This window comes from Schistocerca serialis, chromosome 1 (assembly GCF_023864345.2).
Source record: "Schistocerca serialis cubense isolate TAMUIC-IGC-003099 chromosome 1, iqSchSeri2.2, whole genome shotgun sequence".
NCBI classification, from domain to species: Eukaryota; Metazoa; Arthropoda; class Insecta; order Orthoptera; family Acrididae; genus Schistocerca; species Schistocerca serialis.
The window spans coordinates 1,103,312,937-1,103,328,467 of record NC_064638.1 but is presented as its reverse complement, the minus strand read 5'-3'; the positions used below and the strand labels follow the sequence as shown (position 1 = coordinate 1,103,328,467).

At 39.5% G+C, this 15,531-nt stretch overlaps 1 protein-coding gene across 1 annotated transcript in view; it reads right to left on the bottom strand.

Moving 5' to 3' along the window:
* LOC126416434 (solute carrier organic anion transporter family member 74D) overlaps positions 1-14,563 on the bottom strand; it is a 237,976-nt gene extending 223,413 nt beyond the window's left edge. The window contains exon 1 of the mRNA XM_050084199.1: positions 14,475-14,563. The gene's annotated coding sequence lies outside the window, so the exon portion shown is untranslated. The remainder of the gene's footprint in view (positions 1-14,474) is intronic.
* Positions 14,564-15,531: the final 968 nt, after the last annotated feature.

The following is a 15,531-nucleotide window of genomic DNA, read 5'->3' as shown; positions in this document are numbered from 1 at the left end:
ATCTTTCGACATGAACCTCCGCACTGCTTTGGAAAATATGTAAACAAGAAACACCGCTACTAATTTGAACACCAACTTCAAACATAAAACGCTGTTTATAATCTAAAATAATCAAAAACGTACAGCCATATAATGCAAATTGCAGAATAACCACGGAAGATGCTTTATAAATAAAAGCGTAACTCGTCTGGTTCAAAAATTCCCTTTGATTAAACTGCAATAAGTTTAAGCCGGAAAAACCAACAACTGAAGTAAGAAGCTTCTCTTGCCCTTCCGCAACGCACGCAGCCGCTCGGTTCAGAGAATTCCTTTAGCATTGATGACAACTTTTTTGTCTACACGATTTCCGCAGTCAATGACTATCTCCTCTACTTACTACGGCTCGTTTGACGATATGAAATGTGCGTGTGTGTCATTCATATTATTTTACCATGCCCGCAACTTGGTTGATTCGTAGGGAATCATTCCGCGATTTAGAAGCTGTGTTTAAGGCACTTGAATAGAAACCATGATACTCAATTGAGCTATTCGGCAAGAATAACAACGAGCGTAGCTTAACAAAATTATGCGCCAGGTAGTTTTCGCACTTTAGACTGTTTTTTAAACGCTTAGCTCACTCAGTATCAGTATCTAAAATGCTCGAAATAACTTTAACTGCAGCGTCACTAACGACTGAAGAATTATTAAGTTCATGGAATTTCACTATAAGTGACATTCCTAAATAATCAACAGATTATTATACTTACAAGTTGTTATTTTTCTATCAATTCAGAAAACGCTTTCTTGAATACAGGACGACAGGATACTTTCTTTAACATAAAAAATTATACAAGCGTTTATCTGTGACTAAAGAACAGTGGGCACGCCATTTCCTAGGTGTTGTACAACATCGAAGCGTATTCTATAACCTAATGCTGGAAGTTTGTAGCTGCGAATAGACGCACTCCTTATAGTGTCGTGTGATGCCAGCAGAGAGCATGCGTCGCGCCTACTGCCACAGAGTTGCTACTTGCTGCTTTACTGTCTCTGACCGGGACTTCCCCGCTCTCGCGCTTGCTCAAGCCTGTAGACGATGTGCTAGTAGCACTATGAATTTAGTGGTAGTGTGTTTGAGTGGATGGTGTTTGAAACATGTGGAAGGCAGTGTATTTCAGTACACTAATTATCGTTCGTTTTTTAGACAAACGCGTTATTTCTAATAAATGCCATGCCTTCCTGCGGTGCATTTAAAATCGTAAATTCATGACATCTCAGTTGTCGGCCATATGAGCTTCGATGTTAATGCCGATGTGTGCTGTAACAATATAATATTTGCCGATGATCTGCGCGAAATTAGAAAGGTAAGGATTTTACATTCGCTAAAAAGTTTACTTAATGCACGCAAAAAACCTAAAACTGAACATTTCATAAGAACTTCTTGGCATATTCGACTCTCGTTAATATGTGTAAAATAATATTTAATTTCCCATTTATGCCAGTTTGCCGTGTAATCTAAACATAGGCTTCCGTTGAAAAATCAAACCAAGTCACTTTGTGTACAAATTTTGGTAATGATCTAGTGAATGAGACAGTGCCTTATCATTCCGTCCGCAAATCTCGATTTACTGACAGTTTAAATGGGGCTCTCAAGACCAGTTTCTTGTAAATCGATGTCGCGACACTGCTTCTGATGGTCGTGTAAATACTCCTAAACGATTTTCGTTTAGGAACATGTTTTGGTTGTAAGGTCCTGTGTTGTTCTTGAAAATGGCGACTAATCTGGATAAAATGGCTTATTCTGCAGAAAAAAATATTAATCCGAGGAAAAAGTTATCAGCCACATGCATAACCGTAGCGAGGTGAAACTGTGCCGCTGGCAGAACTGCCAAAGCCAGCACCCGCACCCATTCTCCCGTAGAACTACTTTTCTGCAAATATTTCCACACTGATTTGGCAAATTTTATATTATGTAGATTTAATAAAAATCAAGCGTAACTGAAAAAGATTGCTTAAGTGTACTGTTGCTGAAAAATACTGCTTACAGCAAATTAAAAATATCGTTGCAGTAAATAAGTTACGAATTCTATAAACTTTCTACAGAATAAACGTAAAGCAAAATCTGTATCTTATTGTTTATGACGGTGACTGTACATTGACGAACAGACTGTATTTGCTCCCCATAAATTATTAATAGTGCACCATTTATTAATTAGAAATACGAGAAATGGTATATAATTGAGAATTATGGAGCGATCACTTTCCAGGAGTTGAGTTCTTATTTTAATTTCACTTTGCATTTCGTTGCCCACTGACTGTGTCTGTGAAGTCAAGTATAGCAGCTGTGTCGTATTATATCAGGAAAAATAGGTAAATTTAACAATCTGTTTTCACCTGTTCTCGATCGTAAGCAATCTTTTGTCCCCTTTAATTAATTAAACTTCGTTTACAAGATACTGCGGTCAGTGGCATTGACATAAATAACCTCACAGCTGTTTCGGAGTGGCCTGGCGGTGATGACTGTAATCTGCTAATTTTGTTAAGAGACATTTTGTACTGTTGGTACTTAGGGAATCGTTCTATGGCGAACAAGTGTGCGAAAATTTCTGCAAGGCAGAACTCAGTTGTCGTGTTCCTCAATCGACTGATCTCTCTAACTGCTGTATCCTCTCCCCCTCCCCCCAAATATGTCAGTTCACTGATTGTCCGCTTACATACTCAACGCCCTGAAATTAATAATTGAGCGCGGGATAGTTGTTACAGTACTTGACCGGCTGTATGAGGGGGAGGTTCAAATTCCCGACAGAACGTTCAGAATCAGGTCTGGCGTAGTTTCGTATCGATCAGGGCGAACTCCAAGATAGTAGCACTGATAAAGACAAGACCAATTCACTGCCCAGGCTTTTGTTAAATCTGAGCTTTTGTTTCGTCTACAGTGACTTCGTCGTCGGGAGGACGTAAAATTTAACTATACCCTCTCCTGTTGCTTAAAATTATCTTTCACTTGTACTTACAAACCCGTCGATTCACGTTGATTACTCGTCCCATAAACGTTATTCGTTGTTAAACTTTTTCGCCATTACGCCCAGTAATGATTTGAATCCTGCTCGTTTTCACAAACACCTGTCACCACTCGAATGCTGTTCACAAGTAAATGGTAATTAACATTGTCTTCACTATATTATGTATACAAATACAGGATGGAGACACACCGGTATGGAGCTACAGAAATAAAACGAAAGCAAATCAGCGACGAGCGCGTGAATCCTGCATATTTAATCTAACTTGTCCCAGCTAATGCTTGTTATGCTACAGAACGCAGTTACTGATTAAACCATCTGAAGATAATGCTTTCAGCAGCACAGTCAAAGATAGGCAGACTTTAAATTCCTGTCCTTAGCTGGTTATATTACACGCGATTTTTTTGTGATATTTACTTGAGAAAGCTTGACCATTAAATAAACTTGGCTAGGAATTACCGTAATGCCATTAATATATAAAGATAACCTCCACTGCATAACAGCACTGCAGTAACATGTGGTACTGCAAGGTAGAATGTTATTAATAATGAAATCAAAAGCACACATGTTTTTATTTTTGGTAATGTGCAGTAAACATGAATGCACTCTCATTCTAACAAATATAGCTTAGTCGGAGAAAATCGCACTGCTAGAGACAACCAAATACATTAACTTTCGCTTAACTGATTAAACCTCAATGCACTTGCGGTGACTGGCTGTTATCTTATGACCGTAGTAGCTACACGATGGTGCAGTTCAGACCTAGATTATCTGGGATATTTTACTTCAGCCCACATTACGTACCCTGCCCTGACATTATTATGAGGTTTTTATATGCAGTGTTGAAAAAATTTATCGACGAAAGTTTAATTTCCCTGCTTTACGATACCTATACGTGCATTTAAGACAGTAAGAAGACCATCATTTTAGAAAATATGTCAGCATTTTGTCCGCAGCTCGTGGTCGTGCGGTAGCGTTCTCGCTTCCCACGCCCGGGTTCGCGGGTTCGATTCCCGGAGGGGTCAGGGATTTTCTCTGCCTCGTGATGACTGGGTGTTGTGTGATGTCCTTAGGTTAGTTAGGTTTAAGTAGTTCTAAGTTCTAGGGGACTGATGACCATAGAAGTTAACTCCCATAGTGTTCAGAGCCATTTGAACCATTTTTTTTTGTCAGCATTTTATCCGCTGATCATAATTACAACTCCTGCAACAGTCTTAACGTCAAGTGACAAACTTTTAAGAAAAAACCTATTAGGTCTAAGAAATATTAACGCGAAGGTCATACTGTTCAGCTTCGAGCAGTGGTTTACGAATCGGCAAGGAAGTTGCATCTAAACTTTCTAGGAAGCAAGTCTAGGCCAAACGACTGTTTTAATTCGTGGTACTGTTCGGTGCCCTGTAGACAGCACCAGTTACAAAGACAGATTGTGTACACACTCTGAATTTCAGACGTAATCATGAGTAACATAGTGAGTATACTATAAAACAGGCATGAACAACCTTTGTCGACCCACAAGCCTCATTAATATATTTTCTTAACACTAGCCATAGCGGATTGGGGGGGGGGGGGGGAGGGGACTTTATGCCAACCTTTTCAAAATATTGTAATTTAGTCAGTTACTTTATATTTTAAAATTCTGAAACAAAGATATTTATTGTTTTTAATGATTTCTTCCACCAGACGGCATATATAGATTGGAATTTTGGATTAAAACCTAAAATAAAAATCTATGTCTTATGGCATATGTCAGTTTACCAATGAATCTCATATTCTGTATTTCCAGGCTCAGGACCTTATTTACATATCAATATCTCTTTAAAAAGTATGGCATCCCCTCTGAGTAGTACACGTTATTAAAATTGCTAAGAAGGGATAGATTGATAGAACTCATCTTGAGGTATCAAGGAGTAGCCAGTTTGGAGATGGAGGGTAGTGGGAGGGTTAAAATTTGTAGAGAGACACCAAAGCTTGTTTACCGGAAGTGGGTGCATGTGCGTTTTAGTCGCAATAGATAGTCCCATGTTCTCGACACTAGTAACACGTTAGTACCCCTTCAAAAAGTAACTTGTCGATATAAGTTGACAACAGTTAACGAATATTTTTTAATTTCTTTAGGTTGGACATAAAATACCCTCCCTCCCCCAAAGGTAATGTGCGTTATGGGAAATTCATTGGTACTGCAAGGTTAAGTTCGCGGGCTGTCTCATCACATGACGCGACAACAGCGCTCCTAGCGCACGAAGTCAAAATCATAGTGTCTGTGACATTGATGTTTGTTGGGTGACGCAGCCATATGAATGACACGCCTTTCCCAACACGCCAAGCCAACAAATCATGCCCCAAAAACGCGTTTTTGAGAGTACATTCATTTTATGTCAATCCAGAATTTCAGTCCTGAGCCGGATGTGGCCCATAGCTTGCCGGTTGCCCACCCATGCTCTAAAACAATAGCAGAAAAAAAGTAAGCAACATTACAGTTCAGTATTGCTGTTGTGGTTACCACTCGAAAGACGGGAGTGATTCAGCTATCAACATTAGCGTGTCGTGTGCATATATGCTCATCCTGCATAACTATTGGGACTAAAAAAGCACTTGCACCCGCTTCCTGCAGTCAAGCTTTGGTCTCCCTCTACAATTTTTAACTCTATTTCTACCCTCCATCACCAAACTGGCTATTCCTTGATGCCTCAAGATGAGTTCTATCAATCTATCTCTTCTTTCAGTGAAGTTATGCAATCTTTTCTAGTGAATTGATTTAGTACCTGTCCATTAGTTATCCAATCTATCCATCTGATATTCAGCATTCTTCTCCATCACCACTTTTCAAAAAATTCTGCGCATCGTCCATGTTTCATTTCTAAACAAGTCTATATTCGAGACAAACATCTCCAGAAATGAGTTGGTAACATTTAAATTTATATTCGATGTTAACCAATTTATCTCTTTCAGAAACGATTTCGTTGTCATTGCCAGTCCGCGTTTTATATCCTCCCGACGTAACGCCATTATGATTTATTTTGTTGCCCTATCGTACAACTTACCTAATACTTTTAGTGACTCATTCCATAATTTAAGTCCCTCAGCGTCGCTTGATTTCATTTTCATGACACTGTGCATTCAGCTCGAATGAGCTTCCAATGCCTTTGGTGTATGTAACAAATTTACATTGTCAACGGCGTACGTCAGAGTTTTTATTTTTCTCTAGGAACTTTAATTCCCCTGCAAATTCCTTGTTGTATTTCTTTACTACTGTCTCAGTATACAGATTAAATGACATTGGGGATAAGCTACAACCCTGTCTCATTCCCTTCTCAATTACGATCGGTCTAGGAAGAACCGAGGACAATGCGAAGAAATCGGGCTTTGATGTTCATGTCACACAGTTTTAATGCAGATAGCAGCAAACCACAAGCTGTGTGATTCATAGCCTTCTGTGCCCAGTGTTCTGTACAGAGGATGATAGCAGTCACGCCAAATACTTTGAAGATTGGGACGGTCTGTATACATCTTATATGAAAATATCGCATTTTTTCAGTCTTAAGTATTCTGATTCCTAATCGGTTGTCAGTCTGCGTATTAGTATGTTCCTGACTCGGCTGTAGAAAGCTCTTATAACTACTGTCTGGTTTCTGTACAAGCTGTAGACAACCTTTTGCTCCCTTATCCTTTATATCTTCAGAATTCCGAATGTATTCCAGTCAACATTATCCAAATCTTCCTCTAAACTTTCAAATCCTACCAGCGTAAAGTTCAATATCCTTCGAAAGTCCAGATCACTCGAGACGTCAAACAATATTGGCATTTAAGTGTCCCATCCCTTTTGTCACCTCAGTGCAACTATTTATGTATAACAGTATTTTTCGCCTGTTTTCCCACACCATCTTGTGAGCCAGCAGCGACGTGGGTAGGTGACGATAGCTCAGCAACAATCGGTCCCCGTGGCGGCCAAGGAGGCGGCGTCCTTGGCGGTAGTTTCCAGCTGGCCCGTCCCGTCGCTCACATCCTCTTTACTGCCGACTAAGGGCGCTGCGTGATTTGGACAATGGCGGCCTCCCACGCGGCGCTCGCCGCAAATTGCGACTGCCCGGCCGCCGTCGCTGTGGCTGCCAGGCGACGCAGCCTACACGCTTATCACTGGTGTTGGCACAGGCCAGGAGATGCTGTACCGTGTCTGCTAAATTCGTTCCCGAACTTGTGTTAGAAGACGCCAAGACGTGTTTCGCGGTTTAGTTACATACTTTATCTGATATTCCTACTTCTTTCTGCACCAGAGAGCCATTTAAAACATTATTGACCACCAAGGGGTCATTATATTGTAACCTCCATCGAATTTCTTCTTATTTACAGCATTTGAAAGCCTGAACGTATTTATAGTATTAAGGTCTTCGCTGGAAAGGTATTGAATAGCGCTGTCTTACTTATAGAGGATTCTTCTTTTACTTCTACTTGAATTCCTTATTTATTAACAAATGGAAAAATTACTCGAAAAAATATTGAGTCATATTTCTTAAACAAGAATATCACCTCCTTATTTTAATTACTATTTGTAAGAAAATATAAGTATTAACAATAAATTAAAATTTAGTACAAATATGCGAAACATCGAACAACAACTAAAAAGCTTTTTTCTTTGAGACTGAACAATAATACTGACGTATATGAGCTTTTTTCATTAAGCACAAAGGTATTATGCATGTATTTACATTTTAATCGATTTTCATTGGGTCAGTAACTAAAAATAAAATTTTGTTATCGTTATTAAAAATTATGACATAATATTTGCTGATAGAAAATTTCTATTTCTTAATACATTCCGAATTTTAATAAAAGCAAAAAAAAAATTGTTACTAGCGAGGTTCACACCAAATGTTTAACGATTACTAACCTATTTCGCTATGCATTCAGATGCTTTTTTTTAAATTAATCTTTATTGAAGTTGAATACAATGAATTAAAACGTTTTACAGATGTTGATGTATAGCTTAACCATTATCAAATATCCAAAATTATTAATACTAAGCAACAAATTAATGATGACAATGAAACATCATCTATAGCAGTGATCGTTTCGTGCCCACACAGACGTTTTTTAAACAGTGTAAATTGTTTTTGAATTCTTATTTATGTTATATTAATATATTGCTTGAAAAGCTTTTAGAAATAACTTGGAAAAATTAAACAGCGGAATTGCAACAATTGGTCGAGGATTTAAGTTTGTCCCCAAAATAAGAATTTTATGTTTTGTACAAGGTAGGGAACATGAGGTGTTTGTTAATGTAGATGAAAGTAATTTATACAATTTTTGCTAACTGAACTGTGTACAGAATGAAATTAGTTACCGAGAGTACCGGTACATTAATCTCCTAGAAAGTTTTCTAGTTTACAGCGCTCATAAACTGTTTAATCTTCAAAGGTGACTTTTTCCAATGTTTGGGAGCGTTGCGTCGTACTGCCTTAGGAAATGGATGTTACTTGTAGTTTTTCGATGTTCCATGGATAATATTCGCAACAACTCACCAGGGCATGAAGTGAAGTAAGGGTGATAATTGGTAATAATTAGTTACTAATAAATTACCTGTCATAGGACAGAATTAACTACAATACTTAACAATGTGATGATATTTAACTTACTACATTCAGAAAGAGCGCCGGTTGCAATATCTTCAATACACTATCAGTGACTGCTTGGCTTTCACAAAACATACACTGGGCTTCAGTGCAGACGCTCAAAACGACCTGTCACATCTCCATTTAGCGACTTCATGAATCACACTTCTCTGAACTGTTCACGACATAACTATATCTGTATTTGAGAGAGCAGTGTGGAAGCGTGCATGGAGATATTTCAATTCCCTATTTGCGGAAAAGCGCATTTAAACACTTCATTCGTTGAAGTGAACTGTTGTCCTTAACGTATGTTGTTTGGTAGCTTTTTTACATACAGAATGATGATGAACTTTGAGTTTTTTAAACTGGACTTCTAAGTAGCAGCGCATTCCATGAAAAAACCAACGATGTGGTGAGTTCGAGAACACTCTGGGATGGTTTTGGAGAAACAGGTGATGATCAGTAATTAACAGTCCTCAAAAGGGGTCGCCGTAGCGTATGACGTTTTAGGCCGGATGTGAACCAATAGTCGGCTGTGTGTATGAACTATAACTTGTAGAAACACGGCTTTTGTTCTGCGTCATTCAACCAAGCACTAACAGTCGTGAAAGGCGCAAGATTCCAGTTACGTCGTTTCCCTAGAGGTAATGGACGAGATTTTTCAAGTATCCATCGATGTAACCAATGAAAATAATAGACAGAAAGCAGAAAGACATACCTAGCCATTACATGATAAGTAACAGAGTCCGGCAAGTACGTGTAAGTCGGTTTTCTCACCCTAATAGTCAGTAACTGGGCAACATACCAACACATTACTGAATGAAGATACTTGTCATACAGTCTTGCCAAATTGCCTTTCTCTGGCTGCTTCATGAGATTTGGTGAGGTGTGGCGAGATCACCACTTCCCCTCCCCCTGAAACGAGGTTTGCTCCGTAGTCTGGATAAGTGGCTAAAAGCACTATGTTAACCATGTCAACCTTGAGTAGTAGTCAGTCGGACAGACAGACAAAGACAGCCTGAAAATAGTATTAACCGTTTCGATAATTCTCAAAGAAATTGCTCATTTATTGTATATTATGTACATTAAATGCTACTGAACATTTTCTTACTTCGCAGATGAAAGACAACATTGTTTGTACCTTCCTTTCAACTGTATGATTATGTAGCTTTTCAATGTCTTGATTTATATACTCACTAGCAGAATTCTTGCAGGCTAACTTCAAATTAGCTTCCTTCCACAAATGATGACTTCTCGCTGGCACGTTTGTTTATATTTGTCGGCATGCCGCTGAACATATGCTTGTGAACGTTTTGATACAAATTCATGTCGACCACAAATACATGGACTTCACATGCGGTACAGAATACCACGACTGGCTCACTAACAGACACGTAGTGATTTTTATCGGCGCAGCAGAGAGCTCCAGGAAACTTGTGTGGCACCCATTGCAGATCGGGGAATTCCAGGCATGCATACGTGAAAAGCATTCAGTTCGGTTCCGAGAGGCCTTAACATTGATGGGAGCCGTAATAATGTCCGTTACAATAATGTATATCCCATGAATTAGAAAGCTGACGTGAGATTTTCACTCCGCCCGGCTCCCTCGCTAAATGAGATTTGGTGATGTTTTGCTGGACCCATCCCTACACATCTTGAGTTCACGTAATTAATGGGCGGCCGCGAAGAGATTTTTTTTGTACTGTTCGTATGCGGGAAATCGTGCTGTGCTATTTATATACATAATACAGAATATATTGGCTGCATTATACTTTATAACTGTGCTGCATAGGAATTTTATTTGCTATTTTCCTTAGTTCCGCTTTTCATTTTCTCGTTTGACGTAGTTCCAGGGGTACGAACATATTTTATCTGCATATTATTTGCCACTGCAAAGGATTAGTTAATTTTTTCGTGGTGAAACTACCAAGGAGGTACAATACCGTTTTGTTCGGTGATCCGAAATGTAGGGGCGGTGACAAATGTCTCATGAAAAGCAATTGTAGGATTTTTATGATTTGATGATTTGCTATCAGTAACAAATGTAAGTATCTGATTAGGCCTCATGAAAAACAACTGTACGGTTTCTGTGATTTGTTGTCATTAGCACGTTTAAATATCTGATTGGGCCGCATGAAAAACAACTGTAGGAACTTTTGATTTGTTGTCAGTAGCATATTTAACTTCTGTGATTAGGATGCTTACTGACCACGTAAGGATTTACCTTAATCGATTTTTACGTCATTACTTGATGATCAATTTAATATTTGTGAACATGAAAGTGAATACTAGGTATTACGACAGTTAGCAGGTACTATCCAAAAATTATGTACTTTTCTCAACCACTTCTCCTCACTTCATAAACTTAGCTACTTTCTTTAGTATTTACTTTGTTCTGGTATTTCTATATGCTCTACATTCGTGAATGATCTGCTGTCTTACCACATTTATTTTCCTTGGCAGTAAAATGTTATTCTTCATACTTACGTAGGCTTGTACCATTGTTTGGGACATTATTTTTTATTAATTGAGATATCCTCGATAAAAAGGATTTTCCCATCATAATAGCTTACAAATTGTAACGTATTAGCGAACAAGGATTCAACGCTGTCTCTTCTAGATTTTCCTCGTCTATCTAGTATAACCTATTCTTCTGTACTAATGTCTTTGACTACCGGTGACTATACAGTTACAAATTCCTTTTTGGTTGTAGCACAATTATTGTGACCCATAATAATATTAATTACGTTACTTGCACACCCCATCCCCGTCGCATTCTCCTTATACATACATCTATTCACAAATTAGTTTTTTACGGATTTACTTCGGCTATAATCTTTTTATCGTTGTTGTTCGTTACCATGTTGTCATGTGTGACGAAGATACTCAGTTTGTGCCGAAAGATCCTCTGTAAGACCCAAACCGCTTAAAACAGTGTAGAATTTGCATAATTAATGTTTCTATTGATGAACTTCCTGACAAACCAAAATATTTTGTACTAAAAAAAACTGAGAGTAGATAATTACTTTTCATTTGCATCATCCTTCACTTAGCAGGCGCCAAACATCAATAACAGAACAAATAGTAGAATTTTGTTGTGTATTTCCAGCAGCAGTTTCAAATTGTGAGATCCATATGTTCTACACCTAAATACATACTTCTCAAGCTACCGTACGCTACGTGGTAGAGGGTACATTGTACCATTACTATTCATTTCCCTTCCTGTTGCACTCGCAAACAGAGCGAGGGTAAAATATAGCATCCTGCCACTGAACTGCTTCAATGTCTCCCTTTAATTCAACCTGATGGGTATCCTAAACACTCTAGAAGTACTCAAAAATGGGTCGCAACAGTATTCTATGTGCAGTCTCCTTTACAGATGAACGACGCTTCCCTGGAACTCTCCCAACAAACCGAAGTCGATCATTCGCCTTCCCCACTATAGTATTCACATGCTCGTTCCATATGTTAGGACACAATTATTTTAGGACAGCACAACTATTGCGAATAGGGCATCCTATGGACAGCATAAGTGAAAATTAGCGTTTGTGGTTCAGTAAGCATGTCAGTAATATTTGTGCTGTGTTTATCACAGACAGAGGCTACATCCCAAAAGACACATATACTAGCTATCATAATATCCTGTTTCACCAAATAGTATTTCCCATTACCATTACCTGAATGTACACCATAGATCAATATTTACGCACGTGAAAGATAATGGTATTTCTTATGGTCAGAGCTTCTAGAGTTCCTAGAAAGTGGATGTCTTACCACACGGGACGACAAACAGAACAAAGTTTCGCTTGGAACATTTTAGTTACGGAAAACTATGTGTCTGATTGAAATCGCACGGTTTAGGTAATACGGGAGTATCGGTAAGTTGCTGTACAACATAAAGGAAATAGTTCGATGACAGATATTCTCCCCGCAGAAGGCTGTTAGAAAACCTAGAGACATAAAAAGTAAGCCATACAATTCGACTGTCGCACACTTCGCACTACGGCCATTAAGACAAGATTCGGCGCTCACGGCCCTTGGTGGGACACACAAATATTTCCCCGCATTGTTCTCTAATAACAGCATGAAGTATCTTCCACATGTAAAATTTATTTAAGTAAAACTTGCAGGGTTTTGTGGCTGTTGTCATTGATCTTGTAGACTGTTATGCCGCGTCAGGTTCCTCTTCAGTTTCTTCTTATACAATCGACGTTTCCACCTTTCTACTAGCATCAACTTCTAGAACTTATGGTGTCCACGTTTAGGTAACTACGAACATCAGAAGATCCTAAAGAGAATCCGAGCAGAGGAGGTTGACATCGCAGACGAGTTCTTGCTTGGCAAAAACGTATAGCGTCGTATTTATCCTGGACAGTTCGCGAAACCTTGTGAAGTAATGAACTGCCTTTCTCGATATCCGGAGCTTCAAGCATGGTTAACTGGAAGTACATACATAATACGTCAGCAAGCTGTAAAATGAAATGCCATGAACCACCAGGATACAGCCCTTTCCAGGCTTGTATTCAGGGCAATATTTACCAACAGTTAAACTGAGTTAAACTAGCGAGAATAACTCCATCTCTCTTGTATGAATCTATACACAAACTGTCAAATCTAAAGACGAGCAGTTCGTTTCATCTTAACGTAAGACTCTAATGAGGAGAAGAAGAAAACTGTATGTCTCTTCACCCTGTTAACTTACACTGAAGTGACAGCTCTCATTTCACAATAGCAGAAACGAATTTTGCAATTTTTGCTGCCGTAGTTCAGTGGAGTGGCAAGGGTTTTGTTTAAAAAAACTGTTAGATAGTATATGTAACAATAACTGATTTGATACTAGTAGTTCGTCCAAATCCACACAAAAGCCAAGAGATGATCAGAAAGATGTAATCGTACGCTGTCTCTTTACTTACCATTTTTAAATAAGTCACGGCGTGATGACTTAGACGCTCGAACAACCATGACACGTCACTAATTTTATCCGGAATTTGGTTTCGAAATGACTTGCAGCAGTGAGAGAAGGACACAAAAGTGAAGGAACTGAAATCAAAACTGCATTTTGCAGAAAATGATGCATTGTCTTTTTGTTTCAAAAATCCGCATTCCGTGGTTGTTCGACAAACTTTATTGCCTCTTTAAGTTGCATATCTTTCCAGTGGATACGGTTCCATTGAACCATCAACAGATTCGTAAACGTAAGAAATATAATATTCCATTGCCTGACTATACGAACTGAAGACAAACCACAGGAATAATGTTATGTCTGTAATACAAAGAGAAAGAAATATTTTTTATTAGACAGCTTTAATTCCAAACTCGACCTTACGTTCAATGTTGTCCTTATATGAAGTATATTATCGGTGCAGTAGAATGCAGGCAGCAAAAGAACGAGCTGACTAACCGTTACGCAGATTTGCTTGAGGTCTTCCAGCAAACATTTACCATCACATACATAGTCACGCAGCCTACAATGCTACATCATTACCATCATCGTAAAAATCTTCAACTGAACCCATTAAGGTTTACTTTATCGTGATTGCTTTTTCCGGCACTATAGTCGTTCTCCTCTGCTTGTTGCTCCTCAACAGCAGTTTCACTAACTTGGAGAAACACTTGTAGCACTCATCTCAATGAACGATGCACTGCGCAGATATCGCCTTTCCGCCAATATCCAGCGATGCACGACCCATTCAGCGCGAACGAAGCCTGAAATCCGCATGACGTAGCACCGGATGTGCTTCCGCTGCTCGTTGCCGCCCGTCACCAGACTCGCGAAGAACAAAGTGTGGTGTTACAGGTAGGGGAGGAGGAGAAAGGGGAGGACAGGGGAGGAGAGAGAGGCGCGTGGCGCGTCGCCGCCGGCCGCACTGACCTGGACTCGCCGCAGGCTGCACACGGCGCGCTCGGCCGCTCCACTTGTGGCAGGACGCGACCAGCCGGGACGGGACGCCACTTGCGGGTCCCCAGCGGCGACCGCAGCCACACTGACGGCAGCGCATTATCCAATTTGGCGAACGCCAATTCAGTCCGGCTCCCACCGCCCGCCTCTGCCGCCCAGCCGCTGCCCTACGTGCCGCCTCGTGCTGCTACCACGATCGCGCTCGCGTCGTTAACGAGAAGGCAAACACATCAAGCCCTAATGGGGTCTCCTGTTTGTGACCGACCACAGGTGGTCTGATCTTCCAGCCAGTTGCAGTCGCCTCGCTCAGCACATACATTGGGTGCCCAGAAGTTTCCTAACCTATATCTAAAAAGTAGTCGAAACATATCGTGAAGAACAGATGCAATTCGTCCACTGCCACCACTACAGTTTTCGTCCGTTATTCATCTTCACTCTGTACTCTGCTTCCTAACGCACACTTTTTTGGTGTAAAGCAATAAACCGAGACTTAAAATGGTGTGCGCTGGTCACATAGATAGGGGATGAGATTTATGAAAATAACAATAATACCAACAATTGTGACTGCACATGCCAGCGTAAATGAAGACTATAGACTATAGAAAAGGTAAAATACTTCTGGGAACATCTACATGACTTTGTGAAAAATATTCCAGAAACACACCATTTCCTACTTGGAGAGGACTACAGTATCCAGGTAGGAGAAGAAATTAAAAAAAAAAAATTGATGGAAAGTACCCAGCATGTAACAGAACTAACCAAAATGCAATCAGGTTGGTAACACTACACCAAGCATACAACATGATCCTAAAATCCACAGCCTTTAAAAAGCTACCTACAAAACATAAAACATTGATGTCACCAGAAAAGTATATCTAGGTGAATTTCGACTTTATCACGTGACAATCAAACGGAAGTTTTATAAATAAACATAAAAATTTCAAAGTCATTAGAGGAGTCAGCATAGTTTCTGATCACTAGCTTTCCAAAAGAAAATTCTAAATCATCCCCAAGTGGAAGACCTGAATCA